This window comes from Staurois parvus, unplaced genomic scaffold (assembly GCF_062004578.1).
Source record: "Staurois parvus isolate SC_StPar_1 unplaced genomic scaffold, SC_StPar_1.0 ptg001042l, whole genome shotgun sequence".
In the NCBI taxonomy this organism is placed as follows: Eukaryota; Metazoa; Chordata; class Amphibia; order Anura; family Ranidae; genus Staurois; species Staurois parvus.
Window position 1 is genome coordinate 277,603 of NW_028318838.1, and position 25,246 is coordinate 302,848.

A 25,246-nucleotide genomic window follows, 5' to 3' on the forward strand; every position below is an offset into this window, starting at 1 on the left:
TCACTTTGTCAATCCCTGCCCCATCAGGGGGCCCATTTGGGGTTCCCTGTGGGATCTGGAACCTAAGGACTTACATGGACTTACCTTTAACTACTTCAGTCTCTGTAAAGGTGTGCATGCATGGTGTGTCAAATAACAGGGCTTATATCCGGGGATTAGAGAGTTAGAGAAGGTACAGTACAGAGAGTATGCTGTCTAGTATAGGCTATATTGCCATTGCTAGGGACCACCATATGTACCACTTGCTAAAGGAACGTATGACAGACCAGGGTGATGGCCACTCTGGTTGTGAAGGGGTGTTATGCTTGGCCATTAACTATTTATTTATTTATTACAGGTAATTATATATTTTTTACTATATTTTTTACTAAAAAGATAACGGAATACATTTTGGCAAAGATTTGTGAAGAAAGATTATTTATTTGCAAAATTTTATAAGAAGAACACTTTTTTTAAAAATTTTTGGACTTTTCATTTATATAGCAAAAAAGTAAAATCCCAGGGGTGAATAAATAACACCAATAAGTGACACACTGCTGGTAGCTGCAGTCTATTTTTGCTTTCTGTGATGCTGTGATTGATCACAGTAATCACATGGCACAGAGCAACTCTCATTGGCTCTGTACCTTTTTCCTGTGATCCACTGTGTCCAATCACAGTATGGTAACAGGGCTGCCAATGTGCAGGAGCTCAGTCCTCCGAGGACATACTGGTACTTCCATGATAGGGGAGTGGACTGGTCATACATGTACAGGGGCCATCCTGCGAGGGGTTAAAAGATAACACAAGACCACAAGATGAGTATAAAAGTGTTTATTTATGTTCTCATTACCTCTGTTAGGTGTTCTTAGCACCAGTGAAATTTACAATTCATTGACAAAAACTGGTTATCACATCAATCCCCGAGACTGTAATCTGCTTCCTAAACCCAATCCTTGATGTAGACCTCTCAGTAACTCTATAAGACGGCATGGATGGGTTAGTGACCGTCACAGTAAACACCATCATTTGTTATCATTGAAATCCATCCCTGACCTCCAGTTTGCAACTTTGCCTAGACTTAGATGATATCATCAGTCTACTGCAGGCAGGAGGAAGCATTTCCTCAGTCTCCCCTCCCCCAGTGATCAGACCAGTGTAACAAGTCAGAAGGTGAGAGGCTGCGGCAGAGGCTGATCTGTGTCAGGCATATGTGAATGTTGCCAAGAACTGCACAGGCACCAGGATTTGCATGATTGTGTCATCTCTGAGCCAACATGTCAGCTCTGAGCATAGATAGTGACCCTGGATGATGCCTGAACAAAGATGGTGATGTCCTTCTGGAGAGACAAGCAGATGAAGGTATAGTCAGGGAGCACTGTGATCTCTGTGAGAGGTAATGAAGACCTGGAAGTGCTAAACATTCACAATTATTTAGTTAAAATAAAGAGTATATCTGATGACAGGTCAGCTTTAAACAGACAATCTAATCTAACCAGCTACTTACACCTACCCACCCCCAACCCTCACCCTCTGAACGTCACTTCTGACACCCAAATAATCATTACAAAACAACACAATTCAGTTATCTTGGGTACAGCAAAACAAAGAGAATGAGAGGATATATATTTCCAAATCATACATGAAGCAGAAATAGGAAGAATACATGACTGAGATTACCATGATTGTGCATTGCGGTTATACATGGAATATACACATGAAAAAGCATATTTATTTGAAAACCATATAAGTATATTTATATAAAAAACTGCTCATAGCAACTCGCCCAGTGAAAGTGAACGCACATTTGTTCTGGGTGAATGGGGCAAATAAACAAATGTCCTTAGTCTGTGTCCTGTGCTGGATGAATGCTTTTCATTTATTTAAAATTGAAAATACCGCGTCTGGCCACTAGATGGTGATAAATACGATAGGGAATTCCAATAATATTTAGCACCTTCTAGTGGCCAAATCCAGTATTTTCCAGATCAATGAAAAACATTTGTTTTGGGTATTTTCCCTTTCAAGTTAAAAAAAAAATCCAGCACAGGTAGTAGCCTAATGGCATGTGTTTATATTCACACAGAACACATGTACATGCACTTTCACTGGGTGGATTGCTATGAGCACATTTATATAAATACATCCCTCAGTGTGAACAAAATCATTTCTGACGGTTGTAATGGAAGGGCTGTTCAGGTCTTTGAATGTAACCATACAGTTCCACATGGGCGTTGATTTACTAAAGTCAAATAGACGGTGCACTTTGCAAAGTGCAATTGCTCCAGAGGTTAGTAAATGAGCGGAAGATCCATCATGACTTCCATCATCCAATCATGTGCAAGCAAAATGCTGATTTTTTAATTTCCCTTACATGTGATTGGGTATTCTTCACAAAACAAAGCTTTACCTGTGTAATGGACCCCAAACAACCACAACTGGGTATCTCCATCAAGAAGCTGCTTCTCAGGCTCTGGAACATGAGACCAGTGACTATTGTTACCCCAAGATCCAGACGACAGCAGTCTTGAAGTGAACCAGGAGGTAGACTAATTTATTTGAAGACAAGATATATACACTCAGGGGACAATCCCCCCTCCCTGCATAATGACACAGGGTGGGCCAATCTACATTTAGTAACAAGAGACACACAGGTATTCAAACTTCACACCAGCAGACAGTCCCATCAGGAGGGAGGGCTGCTGGAGACACCCCCCCACTAAGCTAATACACAAACACATACATCCCATAATAGTTTGCTCCCAAACCAGACAGACAATAGAACAATGGGATGCAACCACATAACACATCAACAACCCCCCCACCCCAATATTAGGAGAGATCACCCTGTACCCCTAACAAGCACAGGGTGACTTACACATAAGAGGGATATGGGGAGCTGAGACAGGGGTCTCCCCACCTCTCCAAAGTGAGCTGTGTTCCATGGGCCCCCCACCCAAAGTGACTCCCGTCACAACCTCATTTACTAAGCTCTGGAGTAACTGCACTGGCAGAGTGCACAGTCTATTTGCCTTTACTAAACCAACCCCCATACACATACTATATACCGAAACACTATAAAGGGAATGTATCAAAACTGGAGCAGACAGAATCTGGAGCAGCCGAGCATGGCAACCAATCAGCTTCCATCTTCAGCTTGTCCGGGTAAGCTTTTAAAATAAAAGGTAGAAGCTGATTGGTTGCCATTCTCAGCTGCTCCAGATTCTGTCTGCTCCAGTTTTGATAAATTCCCCTCTATATGTGAAACTCCAGTGTTGTTGGGGAAACAATCCTCTCCGGGGCTTCCACACACATTACAGATATTCTAACAAACCTTCTTGTAATAATCTTCCCGACTTCTGTTCTGTAGACACTGAGATGGTCTGTTTTAGAGCAAATGCTGAAATCCATCAACATGAGAGCTAAATGGAGGTTCTGTCTTTATTATATTATAATGTGTAGTACAATAAAACACAGAATCAGATGATCATTCCTAGAGAGATATCATCTATAACATTTCCAGTGCAGTGTTAGGAATGTCATAGTCCATGGATACAACCACCACCTGTAATATGACTTGGAATGTTCTGGAATCTTCTGGGAGAAGCAATGATCCCATTATATCATGGGGGGGATGAGGATTCTCAGACATTCTGTCACACCCTGGTTACTGTGGCCGTGGTGGTGAGGGAAATATTTGAAATGTTTTTCCAATTAGAGAAAATCCATGGAAAGGTTTTTATTTTTCATAAGTGTAAACGATTTGCAGACAATGACTTGGATGATGAATTACACGTTGTGGTGATTTGTCTTCTCTATTTAGCTGTTGAACACTTTCTTTAAGCTTTGCAGAGCGTTTTCTTCTGTGATGGATTTCCAGCCGTCTGGTAGATTTGCTGGTTTTGCCTTGTATTCTTCAGCAAATTTCTGATTAAATGTAACAAAAATATATTTCCAGTAATCTGATGAGTCGATGCTGGGATCTGGTTGGATGGACCAGTCTGGATAAATGGTACGATACTCTTTGTATGGGTGTGGTTTGGATTCTGTGGCTGAATTTTGAAATGATCCATTAGATACAACAGATGTACTACATATATCAGTGCGTAACTTTTGAGTACAAATCCATCTGTATCTTCCCAGGCCTTCAGCTCTGTGGATGGTAGCAAAATGCTCCTTGTGTCCATCACCTCCGGCCTCACAGGGGACTTTACAGAATGGACATTGCTTCCCACAGCCAACAACCTTCCTGAACAATTCATCCTCAGGCTTCACCTCCACCCTGGAGAGTACAGACTTTATATCCATAGATTGCAGCTCTGATAAGACTTCTGTTTCTGTATCTTGGAGGAAGAGCTGAATGTCAGATGAAAATTGGCCAACATCAGCCGTGTTCTGGAAAGTGACCGCTTGCATCTCATTCTGTGGGATTACTAATTCTTCCTTTAGTATCTCACATACAGTTTTTAAAAAATCTGAGACAGATAAACTTTTAAGAGAGTTGTCTTCAGTAAGAGCCGATCTTATCTTTGTGTCCAGTGAAGAGAGCAGATCTTCTTGTAATGGTTTTAGGATTTGGGGTGTTGCATATGTTTCAGTGTAATGCAGTATCCGGGCTCTTGTATATTCCTCATATGACCGTATATACTTCACATATTTCTGAAAGGACATTTCTTCTAGCAGCTCCTTCAGTAAAAAATCTTGAAAAAATGTTCTACTGCTGAATTTCTTGTTGTCTGAACTTTCTACTATGCTATCCATTATTTTTTGCCCAAGATGGTGGAAAACATGATCCCTCATTGCAGGTTTTAAGCATCGATCACAGAATGATTTGGCTTTAGTCTGACAAATATCTTTCTCTTGAAATAGACTGATAAATGTTTCTAAATATCCAGGGCTTAGTTTCTCCAAACACAGGTTTGGATCGTTCTCTTTAATGAATTTCTCATGCATCTCCTGAAATTCTCTGGAAGCTTTCCCAAGAATGTGAAGCTTGATATCCAGTTCAAACCATGTGGACAAATGAAGATTTGTGGACTGTTTAGAAATCTCTGTTGTAATCATATGAAGTAATTCCAGGCAGTAGTTGTCACAATAGTCCTCTCCAGTCCCCACCTTCCCTCTGATATATTGGTCACAGTTATCTATAAGAGAATGAGCAAAATCATTTATTTTGTCAAAATGCTGCTTTCTAGATCTAACACCTAAATTATGCAAAACTGAATCTGTCAATTTCTTGATCCATCCACTCTCAATATATTTCTCATCCATCTTGAAATCAGGTTGAGCGACAGCTGGATCCTTCACACCCAGTAAGTGTTCATTTACAGCCGATACTTTATTCCTCATGTCATTCATTAGATGCTGTAACATAGATCTACTGACAATGTGTGTTTTTAATTTCTCAATCTGTAGGTCTGTCAGTGTCCTCTTCCACATCTCCTCAAATTCTCTCTTTAAAGCCTCATGGTCCAGCTTTTCTTTCTTCTCCCGACACCTCCTGAGCAGATCTGTGATTTTGTTTTCAATCGATTTCTGGGAATTATTTTTCATATTCTGAATCTCAAATTTTGCTTTCTGAATTGAAATCGCCTCATCCAACTTCACAAGGGAATTCCTGTTCAATTCCTCCCTCAGGAATGTTGTGCTCAGAATAAAATCTTGTTTGTATCGTTCTATTAGATGAATACTTTCATTTTTTTGCTCAAAATAGTTTTCTATCAATTTCAACATTTCACTTTCTCTATTAATCAACACATTGTTCAGCTCATTATTAAATATGTAGCAAAGTTCATCACTTAGACTCTCTGCAGTCTGATTCTTAATGTTTGTCTCTGTACGGATCAGCCAATCATGGACGGCTTTTCTGAACTCCCATTCCCACTGTGAGAATTGCATAGACAAGTTATTGTAAGCTTCTACCACCAGGCTGTTTCTGAAACTGAAGATGAATTTCTCATGTTTTACAGCGTTCCATAAACTTTCTATCCATTCTATAAATTCAGCAATCGGTAAGGACCTGTGTAGGGATTCTTTGCTTGTCATTAATTCCAATAAATACTTTTTTAATTCAGACACATGTTCACTGTACCCAGAATTTACTGGAGCCATTGGTGGGACCCCAAGCCAGAGTCCAGGAATGTACCAGTTGTCTTTCTCCAGATTGTAATCCATCACATCACTGAAAGTTTTGATTTCACTTTTATTTTCCATCTCTGCAGCTACTTTTGTCATTTCATTCAGATGTTCCAGAAGTTTCTTCCTGTCTCTCATGTTTTTGTCATGAGCAGACACATCACTCACATTCTGATGTACAAACTGGCAGTTGGGTCTCTTTCCTATTTCTTTCATTCTAAGAAAAGCATGGACCACAATCTGTAAGATATCCTTCATTTCTGTTGTGTTTTCCATGGCCATGTTGACTATGGTGATCTCACTCAACCCAACCACTAGTGTGGCCAGTTCATTGTCATGTTCATAACTGCCCTCCAAGGAAGCCAACTCTGGAGCTTTCAGCCCCTCAGTGTCAATCACCAGGATGAAGTCACAGCCCAGCTCCTCCTGGCAGTCCTCTTTCACATTAAGAAGAGTCATGAAGGCTCCTCGTGTACATCTTCCACTGGCCACCGGGAATTGCAGACCGAACATGGTGTTGAGAAGAGTGGATTTTCCTGTACTCTGCACTCCCAGCACAGTGATTACTCTCATTCTGCATTTTTCCCCTGTTTTGGTGTCCAGCTCCTTTAGAACATCAGATAACCACCGTAGGGGAATGTTGGAGGCATCTCCATCTATTAACTCCAATGGGAAACCATTCAACAAGAGATTGGCAGCAATTCCTGGCAGTCCAGCAAACTGTCTTTGGCTTTTATGTATTTTGTTCTCTTTAGCCATGGAACATTCAGCTTCATAAAACTGTCCCATCTCACGTAGGAAATGTTCAATTCCTAAAGAACTGTCAGAGATTTTCTGGTCTATCTGTCTGAGTTCTTCCTTATTGATTAAGATATCATTACATTTTTCTTTGTATTCAGCTTGAAGATTAGAAAGATGATTTCTGGCAATTGAATCAAGTTCAAATTTCATCCATTTCAGAAAATATTGTTTCTCAATCTCAGACAAATGAGTGATTGCATCAATAAAGAGCATTAAACCATAGGGCAGATCATGCTTATGTTGTTCCTCATGCAGTGAAATACGTTTCTTCATCAGTTCATCTTGATAATGTTGAGTGTCTTTACCACCTTGCTTTGTCATTCTGCAAAGTTCCTTTTCCACATTAGATAACTGTCTCCAGAGATCTCCCTGTAACTTCATAGTGATGTTCTTATACTCAGACACGTTTGTTATTTCTTATGTAATTTTCCTGGCAAGTTCCCTGGCCTTCTGACATTCAGGAACTCTCTCATCCACTTGGATGTCCAATCCATGAGTTTCTTTCTCAAGGTCTCTCATTTTATTTTCTTTTGGCTTACTGTTTAAGAAATGAATAATAGTACTTTGTAGTTTTTTTACAAATGCCGCCTCATTTGTCGTGCCTGCATGTATTATCACATATGATTTTTTCATCTTTAGAACTGGCATTAAGTCTTGAAGGGTCTTCTGTGTCTGTGTACTCACAGTTTTGCCAGGACCAGGAGTAACAATGAAGTAATACTGGGTGTCAGTGGTAGGGCAGGATGATAGCAATCGGAATTCTCTCTTGGAAATATCCTCAATGAATATAAACACAGCTGATGAAATTCTTGTCAGAAACATGAACTGGTCCCAGTTGGTCTGCAGGTCTCCTCGTAGGTTGGTCACTGTGATGGGTTCTGGGAAAACATCAGACTTACCACAGGGAAAATACCAGGAAACTTCTACCAGTCCATCAGATATTTCCCTCTTAATGTTTCCTCCTTCCATATTGTCATGTATGAAGAAGTTATTATGTAGCTGAGGTGGATTAAGAACTTGATTCAGGATTTTTGATTTGGATAATTTGTTTTTTCCAAGTCTGACAAATGAGAAGATTGGCATGGACGTATTGACCACATTTTCTTCTCTGAACCCTTTACTGTCCGCTAATGACTGAGGTATCCAGTTCTTCACTATGTCTCTCATTGCCCAAAGCATGAGGGTGCAGTGTGACCCGTCACCAGAAGGGAGCAGCAGAGGGGCAGCAAACTGGCACATGGACAATTTGGTTACAATCTCTTGTTGCAGAAAACTGTCTGAGCAATGCAGGAGAAGACACAGGACATCCAGGGGGTGAACAGAGGCTGAGGAATTATCATCTGTAATCAAAGAAGAATTAAATGGGTTGTCATCATCATCATCACCATTATCATGTATGTCAACACCAGTAGGCTGTTCTTTCTCAAGAAGAATGTCTCTTGCAGCCCTGTTTAAGGCAATGAGTTTCCTTAAGTAATTCCAGGGAAGATCCTCTATAGTTTTAGGAGGTTTGTCATGCACATTATCTAAGCCAAGACTCAAGATGTCCCTCAGAGTCAATTTTCTAGTCAGGTGTGGTTCCATGTTCATTTTTTCTGCAAACTGATGAAAGGTCGTTTTTCTTGTATGAAGTTCTGTAAGAAAATACATTTTTATTTTATTATATGTTTCTGTATTACCAGTCTACTTGCAACATTGTAATCAATTAATCAATTGGAAAATACGGATACGGTAAGAACACTACTACAACTACAGTGGGGCAAAAAAGTATTTAGTCAGCCACCAATTGTGCAAGTTCTCCCACTTAAAAAGATGAGAGAGACCTGTAATTGGCATCATAGGGAGACCTCAACTATGAGAGACAAAATGAGAAAAAAAAATCCAGACAATCACATTGGCTGATTTGGAAAGAATTTATTTGCAAATTATGGTGGAAAATAAATATTTGGTCAATATCAAAAGTTCATCTCAATACTTTGTTATATATCCTTTGTTGGCAATGACAGAGGTCAGACGTTTCCTGGAAGTCTTCACAAGGTTGGCACACACTGTTGCTGGTATGTTGGCCCATCCTCCATGCAGATCTCCTCTAGAGCAGTGATGTTTTGGGGTTGTCGCTGGGCAACACGGACTTTCAACTCCCTCCAAAGGTTTTCTATGCGGTTGAGATCTGGAGACTGGCTAGGCCACTCCAGGACCTTGAAATGCTTCTTACGAAGCCACTCCTTCGTTGCCCAGGCGGTATGTTTGGGATCATTGTCATGTTGGAAGACCCAGCCACGTTTCATCTTCAATGCCCTTGCTGATGGAAGGAGGTTTGCACTCAAAATCTCACGATACATGACCCCATTCATTCTGTCCTGTACATGGATCAGTCGTCCTGGTCCCTTTGCGGAGAAACAGCCCCAAAGCATGATGTTGCCACCCCCATGCTTCACAGTAGGAATGGTGTTCTTTGGATGCAACTCAGCATTCTCTCTCCTCCAAACACGACGAGTTGTGTTTCTACCAAACAGTTCTATTTTGGTTTCATCTGACCATATGTCATTCTCCCAATCCTCTTCTGGATCATCCAAATGCTCTCTAGCAAACTTCAGACGGGCTCGGACATGTACTGGCTTAAGCAGGGGGACACGTCTGGCACTGCAGGATCTGAGTCCCTGGCGGCATAGTGTGTTACTGATGGTAGCCTTTGTTACGTTGGTCCCAGCTCTCTGCAGGTCATTCACTAGGTCCCCCCATGTGGTCCTGGGATTTTTGCTCACCGTTCTTATGATCATTTTGACCCCACGGGGTGAGATCTTGCGTGGAGCCCCAGATCGAGGGATATTATCAGTGGTCTTGTATGTCTTCCATTTTCTAATTATTGCTCCCACAGTTGATTTGTTCACACCAAGCTGCTTGCCAATTGCAGATTCAGTCTTCCCAGCCTGGTGCAGGTCTACAATCTTGTTTCTGGTGTCCTTCAACAGCTCTTTGGTCTTCACCATAGTGGAGTTTGGAGTGTGACTGTTTGAGGTTGTGGACAGGTGTCTTTTATACTGATAACAAGTTCAAACAAGTGCCATTGATACAGGTAATGAGTGCAGGACAGAGGAGCCTCTTAAAGAAGATGGTACAGGTCTGTGAGAGCCAGAAATCTTGCTTGTTTGTAGGTGACCAAATACTTATTTTCCACCATATTTTGCAAATAAATTCTTTCCAAATCAGCCAATGTGATTGTCTGGATTTGTTTTCTCATTTTGTCTCTCATACTTGAGGTCTACCTATGATGCCAATTACAGGCCTCTCTCATCTTTGTAAGTGGGAGAACTTGCACAATTGGTGGCTGACTAAATACTTTTTTGCCCCACTGTATAGTATCCTGTGATCAGCCTACGCAAGGGTAGAGAGGGCCTAATTTATGTCTGAAAGTGGAGTGCTCAAAAAGGTATGAGTGTTATATTCCTTCGTTTTCCCATGGCAGTAAAATATACTTGATTGAGGGATTTGGGATTCAAAAGTGCTTTTCTGTGTATTTATCTACTTAATCAAGCCAACTTCTGGATGAGTACAAAAAAGGAAACTCCCCCACCAGGATACACAGCACAGACGCCGCAGAGCACCATGTTTCAAAGTGAAAGTTGAACCACAAAGTAGTCCTGCCTCCACCTGAAGTCCATGGAGTGACACAGTCAGACTGAATGGCTACAGCTTGTGTTCAGACTACTCAAGTCACACATGGGAAAGCTTCTAATCGGGGATCTATGAATGCATTATAGTCTGCCTACCTCAGACCCTCAGTGTTTAAGTAGTTTCAATTGGGGTACATTATAGATCTTGTCAGATGAGTAACTAGAACCCTCAGGGCCCCGGTGCAAGAAACCATGAAGGGTCCTCCTGACACCTGGCTGGGGCTCCTCCCTTTGGGACAAGGGCCCTTTCCACTGATCCTGGGGCCCTTTACTCCCATCATGGGACCCTTTCATATGTTCTGCAGCAGGCCCTCTTCATGCTGTCTTGGGGCTCCCCATGGTGGTGGAATGCCAGGGCCCAGTGTGACCTTTACGCCCTGGTAGTTCTGCCACTGGGGTTGATAGGTATTAGTTTTTTTATTACTTTTTACCATTATATTTTATTTATTCTTTTTTTTACAGTTTTTTCAAATTTTTCAATTGTTTTTCTTAGGAACCCTGTTGGACTTTGTTGAAATATCAGGGGTGTAAACAGACCTCTGATGTTCCACCTTTGAGACAGAGAAAGGAGATTGAGGACACAACCCTCCATCTCCATCTCTGCATCTTCAGCTGCACAGAATGAATGAACAGGAATAGCCTTGTACAGAGCTTCCTGTTCATTCAAAAACTGAAGCATAGTAAACACAGTTTGATCGGTATCAATCACTGACTGTCCATTCAGAAAAGGAAGGGGCTAGTAAATGACATTTACCAGCCTCTTTTCCACTGTCCATCCTGACTCATCCCCCACAGCAGCTGGTGGGAGAGGGAAAGGGGGATTCCAGGAGTGAGGAGGAGCCAGGGAGTACCCAAGGGCCCAGGGGGCAGCAGGAATTGGATAGGAGGGGAGGCGGGGGTGGCATATATAGGAATCAATCCCCTCCACTTTCCTCCTGCAGCCACTGAATGCCTGTGAGAGGGAGAGGAGAAGCAAGCTTTCAATGGTTGCAGGAGAAAAATGGAGGGGATCGTTTCCTCTACATGTCACCCCCACCTCCCCTCCTATCCAGGTATACAGGGGAGCTGCATGGGCACCCTAGAGCATGGGGCCAAATCACTATTGTTACCCCTGTGATCCTTGTAGGTAAGCCCCTGGATTGATGTAATGTCAATATTTTCCTATGGGGTTCTGTGATTTCTACACGCACCAATATTCTAAAATACATTTTTAGGGTTTCTGCACTGAAGCATTGGGTAAGCCCCAGATCTCATAGCTCTTTACAAAATGTATTCCAATTCATGATTATGATGTCAAGGTTTAAGGGCCCATCCACACTAGAAACTGCATGTGAAATCGCACATGGAATGCTGTGAGGTTCCTGTGCAATTCACCTGCAGATCTGTGCAGTGAGATTTCAGCCACATTAATTTTGAAAGGGCTGCAACTGCACCACACCAAAAGTAATGCATGCACTCCTTTTTGAAACGTACTGCAACCACATTGCATGGAACGTTTGTACCATGTGATCCTGTGTGGGCCGATGCGGACATTTGCAACATGCATTTGGGGTGTTGTCAACTTTGAACTGACCCCCGCAGCAGATTGCAATAGGAACACAGCTCTCCTGCACTGCATTCTAGTGTGAACGGGTCCTAAGGGAGGGTATACAGAACACAATCCATCAAAATTCAACTCCATTCAGATCTCTTTAGCCCCCCTACACTTACCTGAGCCCCATCTGGATCCAGCGATGTGCACAAAAGCCTTGTCCCTCCTGGATCTCTCCCTCCTTGTTGGCTGAGACAGAAGTCACAGCCAGTGAGCCAATCAGGAGAGAATGGGCTGAGTCATGCTCAGTGTGTGAATGGTCACACAGAGCAGCAGCTCAGGAGTGAGCCTGCTTAGGTGCCCCCATTGCAAGCTGTGGGTGACCTGAGAAAAGAAGGAAAGGGGTTGCTTGAGGAGGGAAGTATAGTCATGTTTATTTAAAATAATAATAATAATAATCTGCTTGTAATATCACTTTAATTGTGACTTGGAGAGGAGGACACATAGGACACAGTCTAAACTGATTGTGTACCGGGAATATGAGCGACAGAGTAGAAACTTTGAGGTTTGAAGACTGAACCTGGACCTTTGTGATTGGGGAGAAGAAATAAATATAGATTGGGAACTGGTTGTGGTTGGCAGGTAAGGAAGCACACGAGAAGGTTATCATCACCAGGGAGGACAGTGTCGCAGATTAGGGGGGGATCATGATTGGAATGAGCAGAGGGAAGTTGTTAGTGGCAGAGCAAGATCTGAGCATGGTTGGGGGTGCAGGGAAGATCTTATAGTGTATGGGAGGCAGGCCAGAAAGTGACCATGGTCAAGGAGCAGGCAATAGGAGAAGATCATATTAGGGTGAGCAAGACAGACCAGGAGCTGGTTATAGTAGGGGGGGGGGGGGGAGTAAAGCCGGAGTTCACCGGAGTTCACTGTTTTCCAAGGGGATTAAGGACAATAGTGAGGCTGAGGCAGGCAGTGAGAGTAGTTGGGCAGTCCACATCAGCAACAATCAGGCAATAGCGGGCTGCAGTATTATACGTCTCAGGCAGCTGGTAAGAAGAGCCTTTTTAAAAGCTTAAATACCCTCCAGGCCACTCCCGAGATCATTAGTGTGGTTTGAAATCCAGGAAAAATAAGGAATGAACTGTAAGAAGAGTCACAAGGAAATCCCAGGGTGTAGCAGAGTAGAGAGGGCTGGAACCAGGCTGGAAAAAAGCAATACCTGAACAGAGCTGGAACAAGCAAGTGCAGGAGAAAACTAGGACTGAACTATCAGAAGAGGAACAAGGAAATTCTGGGCTGTAGCAGTGCAGAGAGAGCAGGAACTTGGTGGAAACAGGGAATCCCTGACCAGAGCTGGATGGAGCTGTGATAGGAGCACTGGGGGTGATGGGGGCTCTGTATCTGGCTACTACTTGAGGAAGAGGCCCTTTGTGGCCTCCAAACATCACTTTTGATTGGTGACAATAAATTGTTCTGTCTCTTTGCTTCACCATGATGTGATCATGATTTTTTGGACTGTAGCAGGCTGTAGCACATTGTGGGACATTGGGGGCTTTAGAGGGGTCTTAGGGGTGGTCCATGCACACAGTTAATATAAGTATGTGTAACACCCTCCTAGTTACACTAGGGGGAATTAGATCCCAATAATGGTTAGTGAAGAGCTGCTAGGTGGCTCGGGAATAATAGCCAGTTGGGGTCAAATTTAGGACAGGGGTGAGGAGCTCTGCAGACCAGCCTCTGTGGAATTTCCCCCTGATCTGAGGTTCTCTGTGAGGGCCTCAGAGGCAGATCTGAGGGGTAGCTGGCTGCACCTCTGTAGGGACTTTGGCCAATCCTGAAGAGGAGGCTTGAAGGGGCCAGATTCCTAAAAAGGGGAGGGAGATTTCTTAGTCAGGAGAAGTAGGAGGAAGGAGGAGGTGTGAGAGGTGATGGTCGGGTGGAAGACAGGAGGAGAGAGGAGAGTGCTGGGAGGCAGCCACGGGGCTCACTGAGTCGGAGCCTGCCTGCAAGCTGGTCCCTTCGAGGAGGATCACCTGTGGAAAAGGAGGGAGCCATCCAGCTCACAAGCCTGGTAACCGCAGCCTTCCACATGCTGTGCAGGAGAGCACCCTGAGAGAGTAAATCTGAAAACCCTGGGTGGATTGGGGAAGGAACACTCTGGTGGGAAACCAGATTTGCCCCCTTGCTAGTGACTCTACTTTTTGAAAGACATGGGATCTGGGTCCCCTGCTCAAGACATTAGTGGCTTTGTCTTTTGGAGGTGCTGGCTAGCACTCCAACCAAGTTCGTTGAGGCTTTAAAGAGAAAGTTGTATATATTTCAGGAAAGCTGTCCTCGAGAATCAGTCCATGAGGCATCCAGTACACACCTATAAACTAAAACAATCCAAGCGCCAATCAAAGAAAGTGTACAATTATGCAGCTGTGCACCAGTGAAAACCACCAATAATAAATAACACAAAAAACAGCGCAAAAATTAAATAAATAAAAATAATCACAAATAAATAAATGTCCGTGCAAAAATATATATATAATATTTCAAACATAAGTCCTTATTTTCCCAAAAGGATTTTCAAAACAATGTTCCAAAATGTGCTTCCACCTGATCACCACGTGAAAAATAATATTGACCGCACTCACCAGATGGAGGTGAGTAATAAGCCTCATAGGATATAAGGGATCCTATAGCCCCTCAAGAGGAACTCAAATCGCCTTCTTCACCCTGCTTAGATACAGCAATCGACTCCACTCTACTTCTCCATGGAATCCTCAATAGTGTGCAAGGAAAGAAAGGCTACATAGTGTAATACTGCCACTCAATACCATAGAAATCCATAGAATAAGGACACTCACATGTTTCAATAAAATAACAGGCCTTGTTTAATAGCCTCAAAGGCTTCAAAGGAACAAGTTTCCAAATTGTAAATATTGGGATCTCACGCTTTTAGGAGCACTGTAGAGGATGACCAGCTTTCCACCTCAAAAATGGCTGCTTGAACCGCAAAAGTCGCCGTGCATTCCAAATACCGGAAGTGACGTAGGCCCGAAGACGGCAGACCGGAAGTGCGTCAACGCGTTTCGCCCCACCCACAGGGCGTTTTCAAGACACCACCTTCAGTATCTGGCCGTCTTTTATACCCTTAGGGAGAGCTCTCATCCATCTCCTATGCAAAATAATAGAAACTACCTCCCACTACCACACCTGATCATTAAACCATTATAATTACCATACAAAGTACCCACCCTCTGATCCTACCTCATCCTCTATATACTCAGCGTGAGAACCCTTCACAACTTAAATACAAGACAATGATCCACAATTAAAACAATGAAACAAAATTCCTCATAAATATAAATACAAATCACCATATATTCCAGTTATCTTTAATACTCTCTGGGAAATAATGAAAGAATAAAAAAAAAAATGTAATAAAAAAAAAATATATATATATATATAATAATATTAAATAAAAAAATATATATAAAAAATAAAATAAAAAAATAAAAAATAAGAAAAGTAAAACAATGAAAAAAATATAAAGCAAATATAAATATAAATTAAAAAAAAAACAAAAAAACAAAAACAAAAAAAAAACAAATGTACATATGTAGATCACAATTCCTTAAAAATCTCTAAAATATTTTGAAGCTATAGCACCACAAAACTCTATTGGATACAACCATTAACTTTCCACTAAGTAGAGTGTCTGAAACCACCCACAACTACACTATTAATGGTCTCAGTCAATCCACTCACCAATTGGATAAGAAACAATTAATGTCAATCTCTGCATTTAAACCTTTGGGGGCCAATGTCCCCATATTATAAATCCACTTCGTTTCATTTTGTGAGATGCCTATCAACATATCTCCCCCTCTCCATGGCGTTTCCACTCTATCTATCCCACAGAATTTTAGACAAGTTGGGTCCCTATTGTGACAAACCCTAAAGTGATGTGATAAACTGTGATACTTAAATCCTTTTTTGATGTTTCTGATATGCTCACCTAATCTCACAGATAATTTTCTAGTAGTTCTTCCTATATATTGAAGGTTACAAGAACATTTAAGCACATAGGTAACATGGTTAGTGTCACATGAAATAAACTTCTTAATTTTATAGGATGAACCCTTAGAGCTAGATTTGAAGCTATCAAAATATTTTTTATTATTATCTCCTTTTAAAATTCTACATGCTGAACACCTTCCGCATTTATAAAAACCCACTCTATCCAAAAAAGTGGTTAATTTCCTCGGTTTATCAGGAACATTCTTTACCAATTTATCCCTTAATACAGGCGGTTTTCTGTAAATGAAACTAGGCCTCTCCGGAAGTAATTTACTCAAAATCTCATCTCTTTTTAGAATCGGCCAGTGCTTCCTTATAATCCTTTCTACTAATTTAAATTGGCGAGAATAACTCGTTATAAAAGCCATTTCTCCTGTGCATCTATCTTTAGATTGTTTGACCAGCAAATCTTCCCTATTCATTCCCTTGACCTGTTCTAGAGCACATTGCAAGGACTGTTCTTTATAACCTTTTTCCCTAAATCTATTCAATAACATATCAGATTGATTTTGAAATACTTTATTATCATCACAGTTGCGTTTTAACCTAATAAGTTGACCTTTCGGAATGGCCTTAAGCCAGTTTCTGTGATGGCAGCTATGGTTCGGAATATACCCATTCCTGTCAACATCTTTAAAATGGGTCTTTGTAAGAAACCTGTTACCTTGCCTATACACCGTCAGGTCCAAAAAATCAATAGCTGTCTCACTCAGGTTATAAGTGAATGATAAGTTAACATCATTATTCCCCATCTTATCAATAAAGTCAACCAGTCCTTCTTTATCTCCTTTCCATATAATGATGATGTCATCTATGAACCTCCTATAAAGTAGCAGTTCTTTCTTCCTATTTTCAAAGATTGCCTTACTTTCCCACCCACTCATGAATAAATTAGCCACTGACGGTGCATACTTAGCACCCATCGCTACACCCATAATCTGTTTATAAAATCTTTTAGAATGCCAGAAATAATTATGTGTCATAGCCAGATCCAGACATTTCATGATAAATTGTATTTGGTCAGAATCAACTCCTGACTTAGTTACCATTGCTCCTTTAACCGCTGCTAGGGCGTCATGATGTTTTATATTAGTGTATAGCGAATTTACATCTACACTGGCCATGACACAATCCTCACCTTCACTAATAGCTTTGAGTGAGCTAATCAAATCCCCACTATCTCTTAAGTAAGCGGGAAAGGAAGATACCAAGGGTTGCAAAAACTTATCTACATATTCTCCCAGTCTGGAGAACAATGAATCAATCCCATTTATGATCGGTCTTCCTGGAGGTTTTGTCAGATTTTTATGAATTTTAGGTAATTGGTAAATCACTGGTATTTTAGGAGGCTTAGGCACTAGATATCTTGTTTCCTTACTATTCAATATTCCCAATTTTTCTCCTTCTTTGACTAGTTTAATTAATTTTGACCTATATTTCCTTGTGGGGTTATTTTTCAATAATTCATATGTGTTAACATCATCCACCAGTCTATTCAGCTCTATATAATAATCTGATTTATTTAAAACCACTACCCCCCTCCCTTATCTGCTGATCTAATTACAATATTTTCATTCTTTTCTAACTTCCGAATTCCTGAAATTATATGCTGTTTAGATCTCAACTTGGGGATAGATAAATGCTCCAAATCATGCTCTACCATTTTTTTAAAAGTTTCCACACAGTGATTATTTGCTATTTTAGGATTAAAGACTGATTTATTCCTTAATTTAGTATGCAAATAAGGGCCTATAGTATCCTTTTGCATATTCCCAATAGGATATAGACTTAATTTATCACTAACAACACCCTTCTCAATATCATTATTACCACTTTGTTTCTTACTCCAAAATTTCTTTAGATTAATTTTTCTAATATATTTCTGTAAATCTACGTATGCATCCAATTTGTTAAGATCTCTATCTGGTGCAAATTTCAGACCCAAAGATAGCACTTTCAGTTCTTCTTCAGTTAAAACATAATCACTTAAGTTAAAAATTCCTTGATTTAGGTCGACCTTTTTCTTTTTCCCTTGCCCTCCTCTACACCCCCTCCTTCTCCTCCTCCCCAATAGGGATACTGATCCATCCTGGGTGGCCCCCACCCTCCTCTCCCCCTCCCGGGGTGGTAGTAAGGTCCCCCTCTCCCCCTCATATGGAAAGAACCTCTTGGACCCCCTCCTCTCCAAGGGGGTGGTCCTGCAAAGCTTCCCCTTGAAAAATTATTATCTCTCCCTGTATTGTAGTTATATCCTCTAGGGCAGCGGTTCTCAACCTGGGGGTCGCGACCCCTTTGGGGGTCGAACGACCATTTCACAGGGGTCGCCTAAGACCATCGGAAAACACATATTTCCGATGGTCTTAGGAACCGAGACACCGCTCCTGTCTCAGGCGATCTGTGGGCGGGATGATATGCTGCCCCTGTAACCTGGCCACACCTCCGGGATCACTCAGCAGCTCCGCCTCCTCGCCGCTGATTGGCCACCGGAACTGTAGCTCAGGAGAGGCACACAGGCGGCCAATCACCGGCGAGGAGGTGGAGCTTGGAGAGGAGGAGCCGAGCGGCAGCGCGCGGAGATCGAAGAAGATCGAGGGAGCTGCAGGAGCGAGTGAAGAGAGAGGCCAGAGAAGGAAGACAGCTGACAGGTAAGTGCAAATTTTGCTGCTGCAGCCAGGTATGCAGGCTGTAGATGGGAGAGGGAGAGAGCGAGCCCAGGCTGGAGCAGGAGTCAGCAAGGTAAGTATCATTGGTGTCAGTGGAAGGGATAGTGCCCCATCATTTGTGTCACTAATACCAACGATGGGGCACTATTCCTCCCCCCACTGACACCAACGATGGGGCACTATTCCTCCCCCCACCGATACCAACGATGGGGCACTATTCCTCCCCCCACTGACACCAACGATGGGGCACTATTCCTCCCCCCACCGACACCAACGATGGGGCACTATTCCTCCCCCCACTGACACCAACGATGGGGCACTATTCCTCCCCCCACTGACACCAACGATGGGGCACTATTCCTCCCACTGACACCAACGATGGGGCATTATTCCTCCCACTGACACCAATGATGGGGCACTATTCCTCCCACTGACACCAATGATGGGGCACTATTCCTCCCACTGATACCAATGATGGGGCACTATTCCTCCCACTGACACCAATGATGGGGCACTATTCCTCCCACTGACACCAATGATGGGACACTATTCCTCCCACTGATACCAATGATGGGGCACTATTCCTCCCACTGACACCAATGATGGGGCACTATTCCTCCCACTGATACCAATGATGGGGCACTATTCCTCCCACTGACACCAATGATGGGGCACTATTCCTCCCACTGACACCAATGATGGGACACTATTCCTCCCACTGACACCAATGATGGGACACTATTCCTCCCACTGATACCAATGATGGGGCACTATTCCTCCCACTGACACCAATGATGGGGCACTATTCCTCCCACTGACACCAATGATGAGGCACTATTCCTCCCAATGACACCCACAATGGGGCACTATTCCTCCCACTGACACCCACAATGGGGCACTATTCCTCCCACTGACACCCACAATGGGGCACTATTCCTTCCACTGACACCCACAATGGGGCACTATTCCTCCCACTGACACCCACAATGGGGCACTATTCCTCCCACTGACACCAATGATGGGGCACTATTCCTCCCACTGACACCAATGATGGGGCACTATTCCTCCCACTGACACCAATGATGAGGCACTATTCCTCCCAATGACACCCACAATGGGGCACTATTCCTCCCACTGACACCCACAATGGGGCACTATTTCTCCCACTGACACCAATGATTGGGCACTATTCCTCCCACTGATGCCAATGATTGTACACTATTCCTCCCACTGACGCCAATGATGGGGCACTATTCCTCGCACTGACGCCAATGATGGGGCACTATTCCTCCCACTGACACCAATGATGAGGCACTATTCCTCCCAATGACACCCACAATGGGGCACTATTCCTCCCACTGACACCCACGATGGGGCACTATTCCTCCCACTGACACCAATGATTGGGCACTATTCCTCCCACTGATGCCAATGATTGTACACTATTCCTCCCACTGACGCCAATGATGGGGCACTATTCCTCCCACTGACGCCAATGATTGTACACTATTCCTCCCACTGATGCCAATGATGAGGCACTATTCCTCCCACTGACACCAATGATGGGGCACTATTCCTCCCACTGACACCAATGATGAGGCACTGTTCCCCCCACTGACACCAATGATGAGGCACTATTCCTCCCACTGACACCAATGATGGGGCACTATTCCCCCCACTGACACCAATGATGGGGCACTATTCCTCCCACTGACACCAATGATGGAGCACTATTCCTCCCACTGACACCAATGATGGGGCACTATTCCTCCCACTGACACCAATGATGGGGCACTATTCCTTCCACTGACACCAATGATAGGGCACTATTCCTCCCACTGATACCAATGATGGGGCACTATTCCTCCCACTGATACCAATGATGGGACACTATTCCTCCCACTGATACCAATGATGGGACACTATTCCTCCACTGATACCAATGACGGGGCACTATTCCTCCCACTGACACCAACGATGGGACACTATTCCTCCCACTGATACCAACGATGGGACACTATTCATCCCACTGATACCAACGATGGGACACTATTCATCCCACTGATACCAACGATGGGGCACTATTCCTCCCACTGACATCAGTGATGGGGCACTATTCCTCCCACTGACACCAACGATGGGGCACTATTCATCCCACTGATACCAACGATGGGACACTATTCATCCCACTGACATCAGTGATGGGGCACTATTCCTCCCACTGACACCAATGATGGGACACTATTCATCCCACTGATACCAACGATGGGACACTATTCATCCCACTGACATCAGTGATGGGACACTATTCATCCCACTGACATCAGTGATGGGGCACTATTCCTCCCACTGACACCAACGATGGGACACTATTCCTCCCACTGATACCAACGATGGGACACTATTCATCCCACTGACATCAGTGATGGGGCGCTAGTCCTCCCACTGCAAAATTACAGTTATGAAGTAGCAACGAAAATAATTTTATGGTTGGGGGTCACCACAACATGAGGAACTGTATTAAGGGGTCGTGGCATTAGAAAGGTTGAGAACCACTGCTCTAGGGGATGCCATACCCCAATTGTTAAGAGGTTCAAACCGATTTTTTACAGGTACATTATAACCCGATGTGTTATGTTTCCAAAAATTCTTTTTAGGAGATGAATTAGTAATACTACTGGGTGGATTACCCTTCACATTTGTTGTAGTGAGAGATGTTTTCAGGGAAGATTTTTTCTCATCACTCACCTCCTCAACAGAGGAGTTCCTTGAGTCACCATTACCACCAGAAACATCTTCTTGCCATTTATATACGTTATTAGATTTAAAATCCTGCATATCCCTACAATATTTCTTAATTTTTTTCCTTTTGAGTGTCCTCATCTACCTTATTGATATGATCCTGAACTTGCTTCACTTTCTGTTTAAATTCATTGGATTCACTAAATGGTTGCATTTTCTCTTTCAAATTAAGAATCCTTTCTTCCAAACCCCTTAATTTCTTTTTCCTTCTTTGCACTATGACTTCCATTAACTTTTTCTCCACATTCTTTCTTCTTCATGTGGAGAGGGGTCCAAGAGGTTCTTTTTTGGATAGAGTGGGTTTTTATAAATGCGGAAGGTGTTTAGTATGTAGAATTTTAAAAGTGGATAATAATAAAAAATATTTTGATAGCTTCAAATCTAGCTCTAAGGGTTCATCCTATAAAATGAAGAAGTTTATTTCATGTGACACTAACCATGTTACCTATGTGCTTGAATGTTCTTGTAACCTTCAATATATAGGAAGAACTACTAGAAAATTATCTGTGAGATTAGGTGAGCATATCAGAAACATCAAAAAAGGATTTAAGTATCACAGTTTATCACATCACTTTAGGGTTTGTCACAATAGGGACCCAACTTGTCTAAAATTCTGTGGGATAGATAGAGTGGAAACGCCATGGAGAGGGGGAGATATGTTGATAGGCATCTCACAAAATGAAACGAAGTGGATTTATAATATGGGGACATTGGCCCCCAAAGGTTTAAATGCAGAGATTGACATTAATTGTTTCTTATCCAATTGGTGAGTGGATTGACTGAGACCATTAATAGTGTAGTTGTGGGTGGTTTCAGACACTCTACTTAGTGGAAAGTTAATGGTTGTATCCAATAGAGTTTTGTGGTGCTATAGCTTCAAAATATTTTAGAGATTTTTAAGGAATTGTGATCTACATATGTACATTTGTTTTTTGTTTTTTTTTGTTTTGTTTTTTTATTTATATTTATATTTGCTTTATATTTTTTTCATTGTTTTACTTTTCTTATTTTTTATTTTTTTATTTTATTTTTTTTATATATTTTTTTATTTAATATTATTATATATATATATTTTTTTTTTTATTACATTTTTATTTTTATTCTTTCATTATTTCCCAGAGAGTATTAAAGATAACTGGAATATATGGTGATTTGTATTTATATTTATGAGGAATTTTGTTTCATTGTTTTAATTGTGGATCATTGTCTTGTATTTAAGTTGTGAAGGGTTCTCACGCTGAGTATATAGAGGATGAGGTAAGATCAGAGGGTGGGTACTTTGTATGGTAATTATAATGGTTTAATGATCAGGTGTGGTAGTGGGAGGTAGTTTCTAATTATTTGCATAGGAGATGGATGAGAGCTCTCCCTAAGGGTATAAAAGACGGCCAGATACTGAAGGTGGTGTCTTGAAAACGCCCTGTGGGTGGGGCGAAACGCGTTGACGCACTTCCGGTCTGCCGTCTTCTTGGCCTACGTCACTTCCGATATTTGGAACGCATGCCGACTTTTGCGGTTCAAGCAGCCATTTTTGAGGTGGAAAGCTGGTCATCCTCTACAGTGATCCTAAAAGCGTGAGATCCCTATATTTACAATTTGGAAACTTGTTCCTTTGAAGCCTTTGAGGCTATTAAACAAGGCCTGTTATTTTATTGAAACATGTGAGTGTCCTTATTCTATGGATTTCTATGGTATTGAGTGGCAGTATTACACTATGTAGCCTTTCTTTCCTTGCACATTATTGAGGATTCCATTGAGAAGTAGAGTGGAGTCGATTGCTGTATCTAAGCAGGGTGAAGGCGATTTGAGTTCCTCCTGAGGGGCTATAGTACACCCCTATACCCCATCCAACTTGATATCCCCCAAATAAAATCAACAAAACCAACATTTCATGACTGGATTCCTGACTGTGAATGTGTGATGTGTGGGAGTGCTGAAGAGCTGGTAACACAGGACTATAGGAGGACACACATTAAATATTCTTGAGCGGCTCCTACGGGGGTAGTGCTACATGTGTCCTGAAGTTTCGGCTTTGACAGATAAGTTAAGGGATCCTGCTTGCTGGGTGAGCAAAGGTGTTAAAATTAACCAGCAACACAAGTCTAGATTACAATTTTACATTTGCTTTTACTAAATCCGATCCTTTGAGTTACGGGGCTTTGACCATAAGGGAGTAAAGAATGTTCACTGATTGTATTGAATACGGGAAAGACAGGAAATGTTCAAACATTATGACGGTTCTGAATTATTGAAATGAAAGAAGATAACTCACTCAAAACTGTAGACACACCACACAAGTCTGGAAACCTGGAATTCATGTTCTCGAGATGATCCCGGAACTTCTCCCTTCTGTAGAATGAGGTCTATCAGTCTCTCCGTTCTCTCTCCATGTTCCGGAGTCGTGTACAGATCTATATACTCCTGATGGGTTAGGATGCAGAGAGATCCCACTTCATCATATAAGCCGTCCACATTCTCCGCAAACACTTGTGTTAGTTTTCCTTTTAGATGCTTAATCATCCCTGATGCCTTCATGGTCCAGGTCATGATGTCTGGATTTTATCTCCTGAAAAAAGTACATCATGTTACTATTGACATTAAAGTGAAACAATGATGATTTGGGGTGAGTTTTATTTTTGACCAGTTCCTGGCCGCCCACGGTGCATTTACTGCAGGCATGTGGCATGGGCAGGATGGATCACAGACATGTACTTCATCCAGCCTGTTCCAGGTTAGGGGAGCCCATGCGTGTGCCCCCCGCTAACGTACGCTGTCACTGGCCACAGTGGGATTTTGTCTGCAGGTCCTGGCCAATGATTTATAAATGAGACCTACTAATCCTCTGTAGTCAATCACTGCAGAGTCCTGTGTTTACAAACACACAGGGCTCTGTACACAGATCAGCAATCTGGCTGTTTCTTCCCCTGCAAAGCAGGGAGACAAAACAGCCAAATCTGTGTAAAACCAGCACATATTACACACACTACATGTGTTACCCTCCCTAGCAGGATGATTATGTCAGTATTTCTGTGCTCAAAGTGGTACATTTTTTTGCATGGAAATATGTTGTTTTTTTATTGTAGGCCTGTAATTCGTAGGAATAACTCACTGAAATCTGTCTGAAGAAGAGTCTAGTAAACATCCCGGGGAGGATAAAACTTGAAACACAAAATCATAAATTATAATATAATAAATAATCATAAAAAATAATAATATAATAATAATACATTTAATTCAAAAATTTAATCAAACCAAAAACACTGAAATGTGAAATAGAGCGCCAAGTTCGCACATCGCTGAGCAAAGTCGCAGAATCGTTTTCAGTGTCTGATGAGGAATTTCCCCCACGAATCATTATCACTCAATTCTGCAAGTGGTTCTGATTTACTATCGCTGTTCTCTAGCCGGTCTAAAACTGCTTTTGACCTAAAGGGACGCTTTTTTTTTTTGGCTCAAGGTTACCGCTTTTGATACTGAAAGTTAACCCCGAACTAAACTTGGGAATACCGCCAGGGGGGGTTAAGCACACAGTCCCTTGTTTGTCGCTTGATGTTAACCCCTTCCCAGCCAGTGTATTGATACAGTTCATA

General features: G+C 42.2%; 1 pseudogene; it reads right to left on the bottom strand.

Moving 5' to 3' along the window:
* Window positions 1-3,705: 3,705 nt before the first annotated feature.
* Window positions 3,706-24,191, bottom strand: LOC149440968 (up-regulator of cell proliferation-like; annotated as a pseudogene).
* Window positions 24,192-25,246: the final 1,055 nt, after the last annotated feature.